A 19,625-nucleotide genomic window follows, 5' to 3' on the forward strand; every position below is an offset into this window, starting at 1 on the left:
TGGTTCAAGTACCATGCTATCTCCACTGCCTGCCACAGTCCTTGATACATGGAGAAAGGCCCTAAATCCCCTTCACAGTGAATGTTGAAGGAAAGCCTGTGTCAAAGTACAGCCAGTTAGTCACCCTTTGACTTGGAGGGCCTATAACTCTGAGTGATGTTTCTTGAAACCCTTCCTGCTGCCAAAATTCCTGGAATAAATGGTCCATAAACACTGGTAAATGGATCAAGTGACCCAACACATACCTGGCTCTCAATCAGCAGGAATGGAAGACAGCCCCACACCAGTTTGCTGACACCGCATATGTGTCTGCAGTCTACAGCAGAGGACAATGCTCCTGCCCAGCAGCCTCTTCTGTGCTTTGTACACCTGGCAGGCACATACCAGATCACATTTTACCTCCTCCAAGAAGCACTGCTGTCTTCTTCACCCAACACAGGTTCCAGCAGAAGCCCCTGAACGACCTTGAAATGCATTACTACTCTACGAAAGGCCCCTAGTCCCACCGGCTTTATGCCCTCTCTCATTTCTACACAGGTTTAGCTCGATGCTATCTCAAGATAGCATTACATCTGGGTCAAAGGACAGGTGTAATGGCCCACGCCTTTAATCCCAGCACTTGGGAGGCAGAGGCAGGTGCATTTCTGTGAGTTTGTAGCCAACTTAGTCTACAAAGCCAGTCCTGACTGTCCTAGTTAGGGCTATTACACAGAGAAGCTCTATCTTGATAAAAACAAACAAACAAACAAACAAACAAACAAACAAATAAATTGGGTCATTTCACCTCCATCCAGAAGACTAGCTGAATTTACTTTTATCCTTGGGCACTTTACCATGAAAGCACTTGACAAACTGAGCTTCAGTATTTTCGTGTTGTCTGGCTTACCTACAGGCCCTGGCTCTCTATAATGCAGGGCTGATGTTATGAATGGGTCTCTACACATTTCAGAGCACAATGAACACAGGAAAAAATGTCCAATAGGAGGTGTTCAAAAGCCATGCTTCTTGAAAAGAAGAGCAGAGAAAGCAAAGCCTGGAGGTCATGGGATGAGACCTCAGTCGGTCTCTCTTTCCCGTTAGTAACTGTATTTGGTGAGGCATTTTTAAGCCATTCAAGTCTCATTTGGAGAGTGGCTAATAAGCCTACCTCAGGGGTTTCTAGGAGAAGTAATTGAAGATTAAATATTCAAGGAGGTCATAATTACCTGGGATCACCTTAGTACATGCTCACATTTTTTGTTAAACTTGACTTGGTCCCCTGGAATGTGTCAGCCAAGTTATGAATTGGCCACATGTTGGCTTCTCTTCTCTGATCCCAAGGAAAACTCTGTGGCCCAAGGGTTAGAACCCAACCTTCACCGCACACACAGCTAGCTTAAACTTGTTAACTTGAGCGTTCTGCTGTTCCTTATAGATGGTTTATCTCATAGAGAAAATATCCCTGGGTACAGTTAGAAAGATCCCCTATCTTCATTAATGACTAAGAGGGGCCATGAAGTGAGCCCCATATTGCCTTCCAGCCTGACATTCCTAGGTACTGAGCCTTGTCTGCCTAGAAACCAGAATCTCATAAAAGGTGGGAGTGGCTGTTTCTTAGCAGCTCCTGTTAGTTCTCCAGCTCTGGTTAAGTGAGACGAGATGAACTCAACCTTAAGCATAGGATATCAATTCTTGTGCCTAGGATCTCAATAGCAAAGGACAAATCTGAATCAAGCTTCTAAAGCTTGAGACTGGGCACGCTATTTCTAACAATTTTGGTTATGCCTTCTCAGGATGGCACAGTAGCATGAGCTTTGGGGATTGGCTACTGAGACCTAGCCTCAAGTTTGCATGCTCAATTTTTAGCGATTACATCCTACTCACTATCACTGTCCCTACCTGGATTTAGGAAGAGAACACTATCACCGTAAAAAAAATAAAAATAAAAATAACTGAGCTTCTCAGTTTAATCTGTATATACTGTATGATGCCATAATCCTGTCCTTAATGTACACACATAGCACAAAGATCCAGAAAGTTTAGTAATTTTCTCAAGGGCACACATTTGCTATGACAGATCCACAGTTGAGTTCAGATACATACTAGTGCACTAAGGAACAGATTTAGGTCAACAACAGACTGCATGTACGGTGGTGGTCCCATATTACTTTAATGTAGCTGAAAATCTATCACCTAGCAATGTTGTCATCATTGCATTCATTGTTATTGTTATCACCATTTTGCAAGACAGGGTTTCTCTGTGTAGTCCTAACTGGCCTGGAACTCACAGAGATCCACCTGCCTCTGCCTCCCTAATGCTGGGATTAAAGGCATGCACCACCACTGCCAGGCTTCATTTGTAATATTATAGTACATAACATTATTCATACTTTTAATGTGACCCAGCATGAGCAAACCTACTCCAATACCAGTCACACAGTATTAAAGCATAAAAATCTTACATATATTACACAATGCATACTTGTAAGAGTGAAGGGCTTTACTACCAGCTTGTTTATGTTTCTACTCTATACCTTTTATCATTAATTTACTGCACTCTTTCTAACTATAAAACATTTACTGTAAAGCTATATGTCATGCCAGTATGGTCACAGGCCTTCTCATGTCTCTGTCCTTGTCCTATCTATGTCTATACGGGACCACACTCTGGTGTTTGCACAATAACAAAGCCACCAACAATGCTATTCTCAGAACCAATGTATCCCCATTGTGAACTGATGCATAGCTTGTATATATGATTACTCTTTTATGTTATGATCTACAGAGGCAAGCCAGCTTTTTACCAAAAGCCCATACTTGCTTCTACCCACAGGACTCCCACATCTGACTTGTCATGTCCCTTCGTATTCTTCAGCTTCAGATTTCTCACCTGTTCATGCTACTCACTACACAAATTCTTATAGAGAGAAAACACACACACACACACACACACACACACACACACACACACTGAATCAAAATAGATGAATCATCGTAGATCTGTTAGAAATTATTGTGATCATAGTATTTCCCATCCAAGTACGGACTAGGGAGCCATTGTAAAGACACTTCTTTACACCTCTTGTATACTTTAAGTATGCTAGCTTACATATCTATAAATTTTAAACTGATTTAATCCAGACATGGGGCCATTTTATACATATGAATTAAATCTAAAGTTTAGAGATTGGCGAAATACAGAGCTAGTCCTGTATGGACCCAAATGTTTCTTAACTAATAACACCAGGAGACTCTAAAGAGCCAGCATTAAGTAGACACTTGAAGCCCAGTCATCCACCAGTCATGTGTAAAATGGGCATAAAAAGAGCCTATTTATTTGGGATGACGGAAGCAAACCAAATGAGAGAATAACAGATGATGAGTCCCTTGATCTTTGTAGAAAACCCCCTCTAATGTTGAATAGACTGGTGGGTCCTGTTCAAACTCTTCATCCGCTCAACTATCTGATTCAGCAATCATTTTGTACGTTGCCTTTTGAACAGAAAGTATAATTTAATACAACTTATACTTCTCCATTAAAGAAAATGCTAGGCCTACCATAGAGCTGAACAATTATTCTCTCCATTTCCCTCTCTTTATAACAGTTCCCTTCTAGGTATCCTGAATTGCCATTTATACACCATATTGCTCCTGAAACTAGTGTGTCCTTTTCCAATTATGTATTAAACTCTTAAAGACACCTTCCAGTGTGTGGGGTAGAATGGCCAATCGTCAAGCCAAATGTTGATATATCGTTCTGTTGTTTATTCTAAAGATACTCCTTTAGACTATCAGATTGCAGCTGCAGAGATGGTGGTGGGCAGATCCTGGCACTGGGCAGCATGGTCAGACGTGAGAACTCGTCTCCATGCTGCATCCATGGAAATCTCTCAACTGCACACCCCCTTCGATTCAGGCCCACACTCCTAGCATTTGGAAAATGAATCCTGATTCCTCAGCTCAGCTCAGAGAATCTAGAGCCTTGACCTATGGGCCTAGCCCTTCGACCTTGCTGCCTCCACCTGGAGGGTACCTTGTGGAACTGATTTCTCTCCCTCCTTCCTCCCCCTTTCTTTCTCTCTCTCTCTCTCTCATACATTCCCAGGTGGAGGATCTTCCAACCTCTGCACCCACCTAACCAAGACCCAAGACAACCGCTTTGTTCTGAGTGAGACTCATGTCTCACAAGGTCTTTGAAGCTTTCTCAGATCTACCTGGCCTTGGCAGTAGTACCTTGAACTCCTACTGCATGGAAGGTAATCCTCAATCTGGCAGCTTTCTATAGCACGTGACTAGTATTCATTTCCTCAAGGTAATTCTAAATCCATTCTTCACTTCTGCTCAACTTCTGCCACTTTACCAAAGGTAGCCTACCTCTAAGACAGGCTCCTTGTTTCTTTTCCTCCTTGAAGTCTTCCCAACTACACCTTAGCATGGATCACACCAGTAGCAAAGCTCCACTTGGGAAAATGTTCCTAATTTAGTTGAAGGATGGTAGCTTCCATTTTGGCTAAATAGGTCTCCTCAAATATACCATCCTCTCACAGAGAGCAAAACCACCACCTCATAGCACACCTTTCCCATCCAAGTGTACCAGAAAGAAAGGCCCATACAAGCTGTAAGGCTGAGACTTCAGAAAATATCTGTGGATCAAAAACATTTTAATAGAGCTCTTAAAGACAATGTAAGGAGCAGAGAGAAGGCCCACTGTGCTAACATGTTGAACCATGCTTTCTGGCCACCACTGTTATGCTTTTTAAAAAAAAAATCAAAAGTCTTCTTACTCAAATAACAACAGGCCATGGGCATAGCCAGTAACAGCTGCATAGAATTTGTCACCCAAGTTTTCTTATTCTGCTCCAAGAATATGATGCCCCACCAGCTCCAACAACCATTCCCAAGCTACTGTGTTGGATACATCAAATTCTACTAATATCATCTCTGTGGCTCCCCATATCCCAAAGAACTCCAAGCATTTCCTTTCTGATGACAGACTGAATCACTGACACACAGAGATAATAACAAAATAATAATAAAGCTTTTTTACACAATTTGCTTGCTACCTTTGCCTTTCATTTACATCCCAAATTCTTTAGAAGTTCCTGGTGTGAGATACCATAGCATCTCAATAGCTTCCATTGGCTTTTCTTCCTAAATAAGTCAACTAGTGTGCTTCCAGATAATTTAGAAAAAAACCCATTAGCCTTTCATAGTATCTTAAGACAAAGATTAATCTTTCTGATCCCACCCCAATGCAACAGTGCAGAAAAATGTGGGTTGGATTCCTTCTGATCTCACTGAACATAAAACAAACTAGTAGCCTTTTTTTTTTTTTTCTGTCAAGCACAGACCTCCAGTGGCAGAGAAGACAAGTTCTGTGGGGATGGAGTAACAGCTCAGAAGCAGACACTGGACCAACCTTCAAGCTCCTAAGGATCTGCTTCGTGAAATGATACCCAGCCCCAAGATGTGTAAATGAGGGCAGCTTCAGCAGATCTCAGATACCTAGAGGGCACAGGAGACAGAAGTAAAGCCCCAACAAAGATGACAGCTTTGGACTTTCCAGAGTTGACTTTTAACCATCTCCCTTGTGTCAACTTAGTTATTTCACCAAAGGAGGGGAGGCTTCAAAAGCGGTGAGGATAATTTAACCCTTTGCTTCCTTCCGTGTGACTTTTTGCAGTGTTGCTTCATACCTACCTAACCCCACCTCCTTTCCTGCAAGCCTGTTCTTCTGCCCTAATTGGGGAGCTTCTGATTTAATTTACCCCAGGGCACCAACTTCCCCTTCTGTAACTCTTTCAACCACATCCAACAGCAAACTGAGTGCCTTAATTCTCATGGGGATCGCTTTGGACAGTTGTCCGGGTATCATTAAGTGAGTTTGAGGGTCTCTGCGCTTTAAAGGAAAAGTTTTTAAATATCTCAGACACTTCTGTCTCTAGAGTCCAAGAACTTAGGATGGGTCTGCCTGTATCAGTCTTAACCTTTTCCCCTTTCCAATGAGCCAAGCTAAGAAAGGCAGTGGGACTTGCTCCTCACCCAGGCTATTGGGTGGCCAGCCCAGCCTGAAGCCTGTACCCCAAAACTCAAACTTCCCTTCTACATGGCTTTGTGTTTCTTCTCTTTTTCTGTGTAGCCAGGCTTGCTCAGTCAACATTGAGCAGAAAAGGAAGCCAAATAAAGCAGCAAAGAAGAAGGAATGGTTAAGTGGCAAAATGTGTGTGGAAAACAGGTTGCAGGACTGGAATTTCCAGCAGACATCGAGAGCTATGAGGGTGAGAGTGTGGAGGACACTCCAGTGGGCACTTAATAAACACCTGATTGCCGAATGGATGAGTGGAGCCATTGGCTGGAAAGACAGCTTTGTGGTAAAATAGCAGAACCTCTTAGGCCTGAGGAAGAAGCTAAGATTGGGTGATTTCCAAAGGCCAAAACTATGAAAGCTATTAACATAACTAGTTATTATACACTGTAAGAGGTCCTCCTGTGTTGCTTCATTTTGCAACGATTTGGTATATTTTAAAAAGATTTACTCTTTATAGTCTAACTCTATATAAATTGTGTGATATAGTCACCCAACAGAAATCAACCCTAAATAGGTACAGGGCTTCGAGGGGCAAGTTTGCACCTTTTCTGGATAGGTCTGCAATTAGAGGATGAAGTTCAAGAAACACCAAAGCAGCACAGCTGGATGCAAGCCCACACTACAGACCTAAAGTGCTGTGGCTACTGGGAAGAGTCACCAGAGCTGTTTGGGAATAAGCAGTGTGTCCTCATCGAGGAGGCACAGTGGTGCCAGCTGTGTTAGCAGGTAGATGCTCGGGTTAAACAGGACCAGTCAGGTTACCTCCCCAACTGGATGTGGCAATGGAGAGAGCTGAGGTGTTAAAGGGGACAAGGGACAGAGTGCACAGTGTTATCAAGGAAACCAATCTGAAGGAGGTAGAAGCCTTATGCGTTGCTACAAGTGGGGGTTTTCTGGAAATGACTGTAAGGCGACCGACCACTAAGGAAAACACTGCTGCTGGTTCAGGACAGTGAGCACCAGGTATGAGGAAGAACAAGAAGGGGAACACTGAAGACTCCAGGAGTCAAGAGACTGCGAAGAGCATCCAGAGTCTAGAAACTTTCCTGGGTGTGCTAGGAAAGAGGCATTTCTGTCAGCAGTTCTTCTTTTCAGAGGGATAAAAAATTCTGACTTGGATGACATTCCTCCTCCTCACAGAACCCTGATGGAGGCCATATCATTGTCCACTGTGTCTCTTCCCTAAGGGCTCTCATCCTTTCATATTTCTGCTTCTGACTCTTACTGAAGGAGCATTTCCTGAGCAATACTTCCTTGAGTCCAACTGGACTGGCTACCACATGAGACTCTGAGTCACACACGCGGACTTGGCACAATATACATCTAATCATGCAGCCCATGCACGGTTGAGTTGAGAAGCCTGACTGACTCATCAGCTGATACGTATATACTGTTAAGTCTGCTGAACTACTAACACGAGGGTTTTGTGGATATTCCTCTCAAAGTAGGTCATGGCAACAATAATCCCAGAATCAGTTTCCGAGAAGCAGCACAGAAAATCTCCAAAAGTTCAAGGATAAAAATGATCTGGTGAAATTACATAAGGTAACTTAATTCTTACAACCTCTAGGATGCAGTGATGAAGACAGCTTTATCTGTCTTCTCCTGGCTACACTAGTGAGGCTCAAAGAGGCTACATAAGTTATGAGGGCCATTTAGCTAGGACACGATGAGGAAGGATCCAGAACAGATCTTGTCTCATCAGCTGTGAGGTTGCTCACTCACACTTGGGCTGCCCCAGGTCAACTACTAACTTGTATCATTTCAGGTACCCTCAGGTATCTGCAGCCTTATCTCCTAAGCAGGGATAAATATTTCCTTGGTTTCCTTCCTATGCAGATCTTCCTATGTGGATCCGATATGAAGGTATTTTTGAAACAAAGTTCCATGCATATGAAAGGGACTATTTTTGGTGGGAAAATGTAAGTTGGATCAAGGAGATGGTTTTTCTGAGCAACAGTCACATTTGCCCCCTCTCTTGCTCACTAGTTGAAAAGGCTGAGCTTTTGCCCAGCATCTACTCAGTAGCTCAGTTTGCATCTTGCCTGAGGCTATATATCATAACCTACCATAGTAGGCCACAGTTCTGGGGAGGAGACAGCTGCTTCCTCCTAAGGCAAGTGGTTCAACCTGTGGGTTGCGACCCCCACAGAGGTCATATATCAGATATCCTGCAAATCACATGTTTATATTATGATTCTTAACAGTTATGAAGTGGCAACAAAATAATTTTACTATGAGGAACTGTATTAAAGGGTCACAGCATTAGTAAAGTTGAGAACAATCGTAAGGGATGCGGTGGGCTTCAGAACTGGTCACATTCTCCATTTGACACTAGTATCACTTGCATTGAATCACAGAAGTTATTAGTTGCTGGTCTCTAACCCAAAGACTGTCAAAAATACTTCCTCAGCCTTAGCGAGCATCCTTCAATGGGCTAAGACTGCGAATACAATAGGAAATCTGCTCTGTCTATACATATGAAGTGCATAATTGAAAACATAACCAAATCACGACATTCACTTAATTCTGACTTGATATGTCTAAAGGAACATAAAAATATAGTAGGAGACTAGATGAAAACAGAAATACGAACTTGGAAAAATAGTGCAGGTGAGAATCAATTTTGTGCCTTCATGTGCTTTCTCTGTAGCACTTATCAAGGACTGGGCTGGCCAAAGTGTCCCGGCCTTCACTAAGAGTGTACAGAACACCATGCATCGTGGCACAGTCCTTTAATCCCAGCTTTTCGGAGAGAGGCAAATGGGTCTTGTGAGGTCATGGCCAGCTGGGGCTTAACAGTGAGGCCCTGTGTCACATGATGATGATGGTGGTGATGATGTTGATGATGAAAGAAAAGAAGAAGAAATAGAAGAATTCACAAAACAAGAGCCATGCTTCCCCAACACACACACACACACACACACACACACACACACACACACACACACATACATGGCTACGATAACACTTCTTAATTCTGGTCCAGAAGTCTAGGGAAAGTTTGGATGTTAGCAACCATGAAAGGTCCATGTATAAGTCTGATCTCCAAAGTAGCACTGTGGTGAACTAGAAAACTCAAGAGGCGGGCCCTAGCCTGCGGTCTTTAACACATTTGGAGCATAGGCTCAGTGTTCCTGGGATCTCATACCTTCTTTTTTGTCATTCTTTCCTACCTTGCTCTTGTATTGGTTTGGTTTTTGCCTCACCCGAATCCCAAAGCATCAAGACCAACAGGCCCTGAACTGTCACTCTTTAAATTGTAACAAAAACACAAAAAGCTTTTTTCTTTGTAAGTTATTTCACATGTTTTATCACAGCCGACCCAACTTCATAACAGGTTATAAAACAGGAATAAAGTTAAATGCTGCCTCCTTCCTCATAGGAACCTGGCAAATGGGCAAAGTGACTTCTAGTGAGGACTTTCCAAGCGTGTCTTCTTTTGATACAATGTTGTGCGCACTGCAGTTGTGTTCTTGTCCCATCCTTGCATGATTCTTTGATACCAGAGGTCTCTGAGCAAACCCCATCACATCCAACATTAAGCTCTGTAATTCCTTAGACAAAGCTAATGTGTTAATAATAATGTACCCAGTTTTACTGGCATGAGTAAAACTGAAGCAACTTGAAATACCATCAGAAAAAAAAAAAATATTTATTTCTAGTCCCTGAGCAGCACAACAGAATTTCATTGGCTGGGTCTGTCTTCAATAGCTTTCTGGTTTTAATTAAAGCTTCAAGTCTCCAAGGAAGAAACTGGCATTCTGGGAGGCCAAGGAAAGCCCAGCCAAGTTTTAGTGTCTCCACAGGACCCTAGAAAGGATGTTCTACACATCTAAGTATATTCTGCTCCTCTTTTCATGTGCCACAGAAGCTTCATGGCAGCGGTTATGGCACCACTTTGCAAGAACTCCTCTCTCCCAAATGTACACTTTTGTGCCACAGAAGTATTGATCTGGCCCCTAATGGAATTCAAAGCTAAGATATCAGCAGAAAAGGAATAGGAAATCCAGAGGTGAGCCCTCACCTATTTACTTCTTCTTAGCAATATTCTTCCCTCTGTAATTCTCCACTGGCCATTTTTAGCTAAATTCTGCAATAACCCAAAGTTCTGCACTCCCCTTCCCTCCTTTACTGAGATCAGGTACTTTTTGAAGTAGCTTCCTGCGAGTAATGGCAGTTTGGGACCAGGTGCCCTCCTGGTAGCAGAGGTTGTTGGCTTCCCTCAGGGATGCCTCCCTAGGTTCCCAAGGGACAACCTAGAACTGAGCCTCCCTGCAAGGCCTTCCTATGTAGCATTCTGATGTTAAGATGAAAAAGATCAGATTACAGCCCTGTGCTTGCCTGGCTCCTCATAAGCATATAAGGCAGAGTTATTTCCCTCCAAGCTCCAAGTGGCCTCCTTCCTAAGCACTACCACTCTGCCTGAGATGTCCCCCTATGTTCCCTTCCCCCACCTCCAGCTTGTTTATTCCAGAGACACACCTATTTTCCTGCTCAGAGAGACAAGCCCCTGTGTCTCCTAAAGGCCTGTGATCCCCACCTCCTCCCCCAGCTCAGCTCGGGTTACTAAAGAGGCAGCAGCTTGCACAGCCCAGCTGCAACTACAGTTCAACTTCCTCAAACTGGGACCTCTTTCGCTCTCCTCTCCTTTCTCCTCTCCTCCCTCTCTCCCCCACCCCCAACTAATTCTTTCACAGAGGAAAAAGATTACTACGTGCCAAGCAACACTCCAAATACCTGGCCTCAGTGTCTTCTGGGACTACATTTCCTGCAGCTTGTTCGACCGCACGTGCCTTCTTACTCCTTTCTAATTTGCCTGGAACATTCTTTTCTAATATCCTTCTGCTGGTAACCAGCAGTGAGGGGAAGCACAGGCTAGAAACACAGCACCTTCCATGTGACTCTGAAACCTGTAAATCCCACTCAGAGTAAAGTGATCAGCCTCCTTCCAGGGTTTAAGGACAGTTGAAGGAAGCCACAGAAGTCAAGAGAAGAGGGAGGCAGAACTGTAAACTGGCTGCATCTTAGAGGTTGTAAACTCTCTCCTCCCCCTGGCCAGCTGGCACTACCTTCTCTTGCCAGCCAGGCTGCATTTGAAGGGGGTGAGGAAAGGGAACTCTGCCTGGGTCCTTAGGTTTATCCTGAGGTACTATAAGGTCATGGGGGATGGGCCCAAACTGCCAAAGAGTTTTGTTGACAGCCAGATGCTTTATGAAATCACTTTTCAGGGCAAATCTTCATGGAAAAAAAAAAGTACAAAACAGGATGAAGACGGAAAGAAAATGAAAGACAGGAAAAATGAATACAATTTTTAAAAAGAAAGTAAAATCAGTCTTTCCATGAAGGACCATGAAGGGGAACCAAACTTCAGCAGGAAAGGTGTGGATGTTTGTGGGCAGGAAAACAGGGGCAGGGAAAGTAGCTTTTTTAGACTTCTGGAATCATTCCCTTTTAGAAGAGAGTTCTGCAGGAATAAGGACACTAAGGGGACACACACACACACACACACACACACACACACACACACACACACTGCCCTGTTAGTTTCAGACGTCAACCATGAGATTATCAGGACAGTGTATTGGAAACGGAAACAAATCGGAAATCCTTCCGTCAACAGTCCTTTCAGACAGATCCACACGCTGAGAACCCCACAAAGACACATAAAGAATAAACGCAGCAGCAGCAGCGGGTAGTGACTACTGGTCCGTCCACACACTCCCACTATCTCCAGCCTCATCCCCTACTTCCAACTGAACAACTTTCCTGATCTTCAGCAAAATACTGTAGTTGGGTCCAATTTCAGAACTGTGGTCGCTGGTGCGGGTGTGGGGCTGGGAGGAGGGAGAGTGCAAGGAGAGGACGTAGAAGACAGCATTTCGGCAGTAACTTTTTTTTTTTTTTTTTAAATTTAGGAGCAGCATGCTCTATGATCGGAAATTGCAATTACCCAACAATGCTTCCATCACAGACACCAAATACAACGTCCCTGTTATCACCGTCTTGCTACAGATCTGCCCAGTCCAATTTACCTGACTTGGATTCTGAGGAACTTCTCAGACAGTATTTTGGCCAAAGAGATAATGGTTCGAAAGACAAAAACAATAAATCCATACTGAAGGTCTTCCTTTCCGGAGTGATTTCCCACTGGAAACCACCGAACAGGGAAGCCTGTCGTTAATTCCCAAGCCCTCAGCTCCTGTACAGACGCACACAATGCGTGCTTTCAAAGAGGGCATTCTCTGCTTTTAAGGGAATTCCTGCCTTTTCACAATGGCCAGCCCGGAGAGCACAAGAAAGAGACTCAAATCCACTGATTAAGATTTTTTTTTTTTTTAAGAGAAAAACTAACAGCCAGAACACAAGCATACACCAACCTTCATTGGCTGGACCACTTCTCGCCTGTTCTTCTATTAACCACACGTTAGATTCTGATACATTTACCACCACCACCCCCCCCAACTAGGTTACAATGTAGCTCTCTAGCTCCACTTAACCTGCAAGTTACAAAGAGAGGGGGAAAAAATATCCTGCCGCCTCCCCACCCCTTTCCTTACCCCCTCCCTCTCCCCAGTCCACTTCACCAAAGCCAAACCCGCCAGCCCCGGCAGCCGGCAGCAGGACCGAGGGAGGGTGCAGAAGGAGGGGGTGGGGAGGGGATCAGATTAGCCGAAACTCAATAAGCTCCCAGCCCTCCTGCCCGACGCTTCCACCATCACCGCCACCAACGGGCTACTCCAGTTAAGTCAGCACCGCCGCCGACCCACCAGCCGGCGGGATCGCGCCCATCCCCGCTCAGCCTCGCGGGGACCTGCATCCCGCCCCCTCGGCCGGGTCCCCCCCACCTCCACACACACCCCCCTCCAGCCCAGCGCGAAGTCAAAGCCCCGGCAAGGCGACGTGAACTTTTGCATGCAGGGCACACACCGCCCCCGGCCCCGGGCGAACCGGGCCCGCGGCGCGGAGGGAGGTTAGGCGCCCCGGCTCCCGCGCCAAGGTCGCGGCGCTCGCTCACCCATGTCCCGGCGTCTCCGGCTCCGCTGGCCCGGGCGCTCGCTCAGATTCCGCCTCCGGTCGCTCGTCCGAGCCCCCAAAGGTGCTGCTGCGGCAACTCCATAGCGACGAGCATCTGTCAAACGGCGACGCGCGGGGCGGGCCGCCCTCGCTCGGGGGGCGCCGGGGCCCCCGGGCGCGCAGGCGGCGGCGAGCGCCCCGGCCAGCCCAGCGCTTCCCGCCCGCCGCCGCGCCGCCGGTTTACGGAGAGAGATATCAAGGGGGAAAATGGCGTCTCCGGAGCCCGAGGAGTCCTGGAGTAATCACATTCACACACACGCCCGCACGCACACACACCCGCTCACACTCGCGCACGGGCGCGCGGCGAGCCCGGCTAATTTTAGCAAGAGCCAAATATAATATCTATGTACATACACATAAATATGCATATGTACGTATCTATTATATAGACCTCCCCGTCTCTCCGTCCAACGCTATTTTTTTTTTTTTACCCCCCTTCGCTCCAAAAGGATGGATTGGAGGGTTACAAAATGTTGCCCGGGCTGGGCTCGCGGGAGGCGGCGCGCCGAGGAGGGCTGGGGCGCTTTTGCTGAGCTGTGCAGTTCGGTCCCCGGCGCCCGCCGGCCCTGCCGCCGCCGCTCCGCCCGCGGTCGCTCCTGCCGCCGCCGCCGCCGCCGCGGCCCGCCGCTGTGTGGCCGCGCCCGCCCCGCTCCCCCTCCGCGTCCCCTCGCCGCCCGCCCGCGTCCCCGGCGAGCGCTGGAGTGGGGTCGGGCCCGTGTGCCTGCCTCCCGCGCCCTCTCCCGAGTCCCGGAGTCCTACTGAAAGGAAGGGGGAGGGCGTGCGCGGGGGAGGGGGAGGATCGGAGCGGCAGCGCGGCGGAGCCGGCGGGGACTGCCACCCCGCGATCTGCCTCGGAGGGGGCTCGGGAGCCCACGCGGCTTGACCCGCGAGCCCGGCCGCTCCCCAGCCGGAGCCCAGGGAGGCGCAGCCGGCGAGCGGCCGACGACCTCTGCCTCCCTCGACCGCCCCCCCTCGGTGATGTTCGGTCAGTTGGAGGGAGCCGGGCTCTGGCAGGGCGTGGGGGCAAGGAGAACAGTTCGGGGACGCGGATCGAGGACCCCTCGCCTCCCTCCCCCCCGCGCCCCTCCCGCTCCCCAGCGCCCTCGCGGCCCAGTAGCTCCGGCGAGTCGGAGTCGGCCGCGGAGACTGTGCGGCCGCGGGGACCGCCGCGGGCTGGGCGCCGGTTCCTGGGCTCAACACTGCCACTATCTGACACAACAGGAGCAGTGTTGGGGGGAGCTGCGTGCAGAGACGCGAGATGTGATAGGCTCTCGTAAATGGGTGCTCTCGCTCGCTCTCTCTATCTCTTTCTCTCTCTCTCTTTTAACCTGGTAATTACATTTCACTTCCAGGGATTTATATTTTTTGTTAAGCTACCTGTTTGCATTCAGATGCTCACGTGCATTCCTTGTTATCCGGCAGAGCCGGACCCTTGATGAAGGCGAGGACCGGACGGGATGACAAACGCACATTGACACACAGTTCCCTTTACAGGGTGGCAGAATGAACAAGATGAAAGGGATGTCTTCCTTTCTGACAAAAATATGGTGCTGTTTTAAAATCTCTATGAGAACTTGTATTTGGCTTGCAAGGGTCTTTCCAGGACAACTGGGCAGGGAAAACCCTGAGGTTTATGTCGATGTCATAGGACAAAATAAGACAAATGTATCTACAAAGGGTCTTTTAAAGACCTCCAGTAAAATAGGGGTTTTGAGAAGGCTTCTGGCTGTAGTATTTTCTAAGTGTTTGGGGTCGTGTGGGATAGAATGACCCAGGGGTGGGTGAGAGGGCTCCACCCCATCAGCCACTACTTTCCTGGGTTAGTTGTTGGTATGAATTCTGCCATAGAACTGCACTCAGGGTTTTTCTTTCCTCTGAAGCGTCCAAAGATAAGAAAAGGTGTGATTCCGCTGTCTTCTGCTCTTCAGAGAGCTGTTCTGGTCGGGCACGAGCTTTCTCCGTGTCTGTCACCGCAAGCCTTCACTGAGGATATAATTTCAACAGGTCTTTTTTCATGTTTTATATTGAACTGTCGTTATTAGTAAGAACATAATGCTTAATTTTAAAATGTAGCATCTGTACGCTGGCAACGGAGACAAAAATCAAGACACAGAAGCAAGATCAAACAAAATGTTCTTTGTGTCAAATGGCATGTGCCTGTGCTCCCAGACCTTTGAAGCCTAGACCTAAGTCCAGAGGTCAGACTAGCATCTAGTCTGTTTCTTACCTTTTCTTAAACAAGAAGGCCTATCAGAAAGCAGAATGTCTTTCCCACAGTGTACGGTTGGCAGATGCTATAACCAGAAGGAAAAATAAAGCATGTTTCTTGGTTTAGTTACAGTGTCTTCCATCCTATGAGGTGCCGCTTTGAGAGCCAGTCAAAGAAAGTCTTGACTTATTCTAAAATTTACTACAATTCTTGGTTAAGTATAAACAGTGTGCAGAATAACTAGTAAATTCCTATCAACAAAACACTGAGGAAGCAGCAGACTATCCCAAGCCCCTTAAATTAAAGTAAAAAATGGATTCTGTGGCTATTGACTTATCATTGAATGTTTCTTCCTTAATGGCCTCTCTTCAGTTATGAGAAGTAATAGAAGGCAAAAAGAGATACTATCTCTCTGTGTCTTATATGTGTAGAGAAACTGGCACAATTTGTGCTTACACATTTTAATTTGTGCTGATGTCTTATGTTATGAATATAATACTATCCAAATCAAGGTAGTAATCAAGGATTCACCAAAACTGAAAGTACCTTCCTGCGTTGTCTATGTCTTGTTAACACAGAACTTGTCCTCAGATCCTAGCTGAGTGTCCTGGAACTTCCTCTCTTTTTTTTTTCTTTGTAGGCCACCTTTGGCTTGTCTCAGTACCAAAGCCTGGATGAGCAAACCTCGGGCTAAAAAAAGGGGTTAATGTGCAAGCAGCTCTGTGCAGAACTGAGAAAGAGAGATCTGAGCAGCAGGTGTGAACACTCACAGCATGCACCTTGCACATTTTCAGGATCATGCAGTCAGTGGACTGTCATATAGTCTCAGGGAGGCACTGATGTGGATGCAGCTAGAGGAGCAGGCAGACCGAGACGCAGACCCTACGCTCACAGAAGTCACAGCTGAGAGGCAAAGACCGCCTCTTACACTCCTGTGCACAACCTGGCAAGAGAAGACCAGAAATAAGTTGCTTACACAGCATACGGTGTACAAACGCAGAAGAGATGGGGTCAGGGCCCAGGTCTCCTTAACACTTCTGCAAAGTTACTGTTAGTGTGCATTTAACGTGTATTTCCTTTCTCCTGTTGAACACATATCTTTTTTTCTAATGTGTATTTTCTCAACAAAATGTAAAATTCATGAGGACTGAGCTATGCCTTGCATGGACATTGCCAATAAGTGTAAGTGAGACTCACTCTTCCTCTGATACCACAGTAGAATGCTGCCAGCTGGGCTGTCGTTTTGGGCTCCAGGCGTCTAGGTGCTTATCCTATAAAACAGTCATAGAGTGAGGCCTCTTGCTTCACAATCTATGCAGGGATAATGCAAGGACATGCAGGACAATCACATCCCAAGGCACGTGACAACTTATTTCCACACTTGTAAGTCTGAGATATAGTTCAAAGTGCGAGAACAGTTCCTACTGTTTCACAGGTAGAAGTAAGGCTGCTCTGCCTGTTCCTCCTTTAGTTGAGCTCAAGCGGTAGAATGAAATGCTCAGAATCAATTATTCCCTCTTCCTAGGTTCAAATACAAGAGTTATTCTTAGCTTTGGCAAGGTGAAGTAGCAGGCTTTAATGTAACACCCATTTTAAACGAGAATTAGCAGGTAGAATTACTGTGCCTTGGAATCCATCTTGATTTTCTTCCTCTTGAATGAGCTCAGCATCAATTTTAAAATGTTGCAAATGCTTTGGATGTGCTCTCAGCATTGAGGCGTTCCTGTATCGCTTGGAAGGACATGTCTATACAGTGTGGTGAGGATATGACTATAACTTGTCTTGGTTTAGGTCACATTAATTAAAAAAAATGCATATAACTGAAGTGGGTGATAGGTGCCACAAAGGAGGAGTGGCTTGCTATATTTAAAGTTCAAGGGCAATTCTGGAAATGCAGAATTTGGAAGCATGTCTATGATACAATGAAAAGCTCACATACCAGATTATCAAGGCGACCTTGGTTCTAGACTTATCCTGCTAGTTCTTTCAGCTCTCTGGGCTCCTCACATTCTGCTTTGAGAAAAGGAGAACCCGAAGTCTTCTGTGGACCATGCTAGCCAAACAAAATTTACTTTTTAATTTTTGTTTGTTTGTTTTAATTCAAAGACAGGAGAGTCTCAACCTCAGCAGGACAGAATATACAGGAGAACAGTCAGAGGGGAGTGTGGAACTGTTTTTAAACTTAAGAAAAGTATAAAGGAAGATAAAGATGTGTTTGCATTTGCCTCTATAGAAAAAAGATCTCAGTTCAAAATGACAAAACACTGTGGCCCCGCCTTGAATGAAATAATACCATCAATATCAATGAGCCTCCTGCTCTGAGAAGCCAGAAAGACAGTATACCCCTACTTTCTTTTCCCTCAACCCAAGACTTTGCACTGTACTTTCTCTGTCTTCACTGGATAAAATTGGACCTGGAGCCTATTGTCCACTCAGTAAACATTGCTAATGTGCCAGGGCTACTTAACAAAGATTATGATATGGAATCAATCATTTGTAAAGAATATTGATGATGTCTTTAGACTGGTGATATCTAGTTGCCTATTAGATTCTGTTAAAGAAAGAAGAACTGATTCAGACTTGTGTGAACTTGGACTGGCTGTTATTTTAAAATTCCAGTATTTTAACTTGATAATGCCTAACCTTTGTTTTGGATGAACATTAACCCTGTATCACAGATGACTGGATGAATGAAAACATCAATGGATCAGCCCCAGGTGCCGTAGAGAGATAGAAATCAAATCATTTGACTCCACTTCTGCTCCATCACTAACTGATTAGACAAAGCTCGGTAAGGAATTTTTATTCTCTCTAGTTCAGCTTCCTCATCAATAAACTGAGCACCGTAGCCTGAATCATAAGTATAAATCATCATTAAATATAGAGGAAATATCGACTGTAAACTTACATTGTAATATTCAATGATGTGGTTCAAAATCTGGCTTTGATTGTTAGAATCTGAGAAAATACTTTAAACAATTCCTTCCAGACATAGCATTTAATTCTACTGCTCTTGAGGCCATATCCTTTTCTCTCTGGGAAGTAATAATTCAATTTTCACCCTTCGTGTCTTCTACACCAGCTACCCTTTCGGGGGATTTCTTTATTCAACCACTTCTGATTCTTCCATGGTTGCTCAATGTCAAGGAACAGAGCATAACCATCTTAGGACAAAAGTGTGCCTAGAGCTGGGTATACAGCCAACAGGTAGTGGTTAATTGTAAGAAATCCTTACTAAGCACCGCAGACACAGATTGAATGGACAGTTACTCAGCTGAACTTTGGAACGCGTGCTTTCTCAGGTAAAAGAAATTGAGTTTAAAAAGGGCACAGCTTATTGGAGGTTCTCCAAGTTGTGGTGGTTTTCACTATTTGAAAAACCATAAGGTCTGGGAGTAACATTCTTTTGGGTTTTTATTTTGTGGCTCCTTGTCAAACTCAGTGTCACTGTGATTTTATAGTGCCTGGAAGTATTCCCATCTCCTATTTAAAGTTCAGGTGTGCAGCTATATAAGTCTATGTCTGTATCACTGTATAGCACAGGAGCCTATAGGAGATCTCAGAGGGACAGCACAGCAGAAGGGGTCACAATCCTCCTCATGGCCAATGAAAACAAGAGATGCACAGGTAGATGTCTGTGCTCTTGACAACATTGGTAAGGAAATGCAAGGAAACTCCCCAGAAGTCAGGTATAGGAGGAATGAACAGACTTCATGGAAACCAGGAAACTGCAGCCCATTCACCACCATGTTTATAACAGCTTTATTTGTTATAGCCAGAAGCTGGAAACAACCCAGATGTCCCTCAACTGAGGAATGGATACAGAAATTGTGGTGCATTTACACAATGGAATACTACTCAGCAATTAAAAACAAGGAAATCATGAAATTTGCAGGCAAATGGTGGGACCTAGAAAAGATCATTCTGAGTGAGGTATCCCAGAAGCAGAAAGACACATATGGTATGTACTCACTTATAAGTGGATATTACAAATATAATATAGGATAAATATACTAAAAATCTGTACACCTAAAGAAGCTTAGCAAGGGGGAGAACTCTGGATAAGATGATCAATCCTCATGCAGAAAAGTAAAGGGAATGGACACTGGAAGATGGAGAAAACAGGGAACAGGACAGGAGCCTACCACTGAGGACCACTGAGAGACTTAACCTAGCAAGGAATCGAAGCAGAGGCTGAGACTCATAACCAAACTTTGGGTAGAGTCCAGGGAATCTTATGAAAGAAGGAGGAAATAGAAAGACATGAAGGGG

General features: G+C 45.5%; 1 protein-coding gene across 2 annotated transcripts in view; it reads right to left on the reverse strand.

The window, feature by feature from the left end:
- The window catches only part of Setbp1 (SET binding protein 1), a 352,623-nt gene extending 339,352 nt beyond the window's left edge, over positions 1-13,271 (reverse strand). Inside the window, exon 1 of one of the 2 annotated variants that reach the window (XM_055622798.1) lies at positions 13,086-13,271. The gene's annotated coding sequence lies outside the window, so the exon portion shown is untranslated. The remainder of the gene's footprint in view (positions 1-13,085) is intronic. The other variant, XM_055622800.1, reaches the window with a different exon arrangement.
- Positions 13,272-19,625: the final 6,354 nt, after the last annotated feature.

Source organism: Psammomys obesus, unplaced genomic scaffold (genome assembly GCF_907164565.1).
Source record: "Psammomys obesus unplaced genomic scaffold, mPsaObe1.curated_primary_1811, whole genome shotgun sequence".
In the NCBI taxonomy this organism is placed as follows: Eukaryota; Metazoa; Chordata; class Mammalia; order Rodentia; family Muridae; genus Psammomys; species Psammomys obesus.